Below are 3049 nucleotides of genomic sequence, written 5' to 3' on the forward strand. Positions count from 1 at the left end.
AGAAAAATAAGTGGGTCTTCCTACTTAAAATGATTTAATTAAAAAAAAAATCCCTCACAGGTATAGCCACCTGTTTGGGTTTTAGTTACCCAGATGCAGTCAAGTTGACAACGGAGAATAGTCACCACACAGGCTTAGAGAAGGGGCCTTCTAATTGGCCAGCAGAGTTGCCTTTCTGCTTCTGCGGTGGACATGAGGAAAGCCATTGGCGGTGTGACATCCCGGGCTGAGACAGGAGGGGATGGAGCTCTGCTCAGAGCCAGGGCATCTAGAGGCTTCACAGCACAGCTGGGAAGAAACAAGTTGGGGGCAGGACCGATGACATGAACCGTGTTCACATGTGTACGATTAAAGTGCTGGAAAACACATCTGCGGGGATCTGCCTCCCTGGGAGCATGGATTTATACTTGAAACCAGATAATAGCAATAAAAAGCTGAACATAAAAAGACAGCAAACAATACTAAGTAAACAAGAGCCGGAGCGGCACAAACACCGTAGATGGGAAATCCTAACACGGAAGTAACTCAGCAGAGGACACATCGAAGGACATATCGGGTAGGGGGTGGGTAGCTGGTGAGATGGCTCAGTGGTTAGGAGTACTAGCTGCTCTTCCAGAGGACCTGAGTTTGTTTCCCAACACCCACTTTGGGCCACTTACAACCATTTGAAACTCCAGATCCAAGGAACTTGAGGCCCTCTCTTCTGGCCTCGAGTGCATGGGACACACACACAATTGGCTAAATACATATCCTGCAATCACAGCCCTTAGAACAATCGGAACAAATAACATATAAAGGCCAGAAAGAATTTATAAGCACACCATTATTCCAGAAGGTTTCAAAGTATCTTTCCAATGATTAGCCAAATTAAAAGTCAAAAGGGCCTGAGATTAACAAAGTAATATGATTTGTTAGTGAAAAAAAATCATTCAAATGAGCACATATAAAGACTTCTTATTTTCCCACCAATTAAAAAAAAAGACTTTTTTTTTCCACAAAAATGCAATGGTTGGCTGGGCATTGGGGTACGTGGCTTGTAGTATTGGGAGACCGGGAGGGAAGATGGCTGCTGAGACCTACTTTGGATATACAGTCAGTTCAACACTAGCCTAGGCTATGTGCTAAGACCCTGTCTCCAAATAAGTAAGTAAATAAATAAATATTTGCATTAAAATATTCATATTTCACACCTTGGTTCCCCATAACAGCATTAACAACAAATGCTTAGGTCACAACCTGAAAAATTATAAACTCATGACGTAAAAATCTTTTATAGCTAAAAATTTAGGGACAAAATAAACTCATATAAAGCTTACCCAGAAATCAAAGGAAACTCACTATCCTGAGAACATTTAAAGCCTTCCCAGGTCCAAACAAGACCACTGGCAGAGCGACAGAGTCTTCCCTCCAAACCTTAGAGAGACAAGAAGCAGGAGTTCACGTCAGTAGAACTTGGAATGAATGACAGAAGAAAATGACAGCAAGGGCTAAGGAGAGGAGGAGAGAAGCCAGTCAGGCTGGAAGTGACTCTGACAGCTTGCCAAACAGATCCGTAAAGTTCAAAGGAAAACAAAGGTGATGGGGAAAAAGCAACTGCAGACAGGCAGGAGACTTAAAGAATCTAGACACTCACTCACCAGCAGTACTTAGATGCTAATGGCTGTGGAAGCCCAGAGGAAATACACAGTTTCATATCACGATTTCATAACAAATTCTGATTAAAACTGACTCTAGGGTGTCAAGATGAAGCTGAACATCTCCTTCCCCGCCACCGGCTGTCAGAAGCTCATCGAGGTGGATGACGAGCGCAAGCTCCGCACCTTCTATGAGAAGCGCATGGCCACGGAAGTAGCCGCTGATGCTCTTGGTGAAGAGTGGAAGGGTTATGTGGTCCGGATCAGCGGTGGGAATGACAAGCAAGGTTTTCCCATGAAGCAAGGTGTTCTGGCCCATGGCAGAGTGCGCCTGCTGCTGAGTAAGGGGCATTCCTGTTACAGACCAAGGAGAACTGGAGAGAGGAAGAGCAAATCTGTTCGCGGATGCATCGTGGACGCTAATCTCAGTGTTCCGACCTGGTTATTATAAAGAAAGGAGAGAAGGATATTCCTCGACTGACAGACACTACTGTGCCTCCTCGGTTGGGACCTAAAAGAGCTAGTAGAATCCAAAAGCGTTTTAATCTCTCCAAAGAAGATGATGTCTGCCAGTATGTTGTCAGGAAGCCCTTAAACAAAGAAGGTAAGAAGCCCAGGACCAAAGCACCCAAGATTCAGCGTCTTGTTACTCCACGAGTCCTGCAACACAAACGCCGACATATTGCTCTGAAGAAGCAACGCACTAAGAAGAACAAGGAGGAGGCTGCAGAATACGCTAAACTTTTGGCCAAGAGAAGGAAGCCAAAGAAAAGCGCCAGGAACAGATTGCCAAGAGACTTAGGCTGTCCTCGCTGAGAGCTTCTACTTCCAAGTCTGAGTCCAGTCAAAAATGAGTCTTTAAGAGCAACAAATAAATAATGACCTTGAATCTTTAAAAAAACAAACAAACAAAACAAAACAAAAAAAACAAACAAAAACCTGGCTCTAGAAGAGGGAAGAAACACCAAAAAGCAGTCATTACAGAATGATGGAAGGTGATTGACAAGTTTGTAGTGACCTCACTTCTCGGGTTTGGTTACTGTGAAAGGGCCCTCAGATGTGAGCTCACTGAAACCTGCTGCTCCAAGGAGGGGCAGGCTCCTCACCCCAGACTACTTGGAAATGAAAGGTGTAGCTATTAATTACAGCTACAGAAAACCATTTGAACTTAGTCAATTCCACATGGATGAAAGACCTTAATGTAAGATCAGAAACTATTAGAGGGGCGTTAGGGGGAAGCATGAGCTATAGATATACAGGGGAGTTCCTGAGTAGGGACACCCTAGTCCCTTAGAGAATCATGCCAATAGTTAGGACCCCAGTCGCTTAGAGAATCATACCAATAGATGGCAAATGGCAGGTAGCCGTGGTGGCACCAAACTTTGATCCCATCATCCTGGAGGTAGAAGCAGGCA

At 44.5% G+C, this 3049-nt stretch overlaps 1 pseudogene; it reads left to right on the plus strand.

The window, feature by feature from the left end:
• The first annotated feature begins 1741 nt into the window (after positions 1–1741).
• Positions 1742–2523, plus strand: LOC110295262 (annotated as a pseudogene).
• Positions 2524–3049: the final 526 nt, after the last annotated feature.

The sequence above is a fragment of the Mus caroli genome, chromosome 5 (genome assembly GCF_900094665.2).
Source record: "Mus caroli chromosome 5, CAROLI_EIJ_v1.1, whole genome shotgun sequence".
NCBI classification, from domain to species: domain Eukaryota; kingdom Metazoa; phylum Chordata; class Mammalia; order Rodentia; family Muridae; genus Mus; species Mus caroli.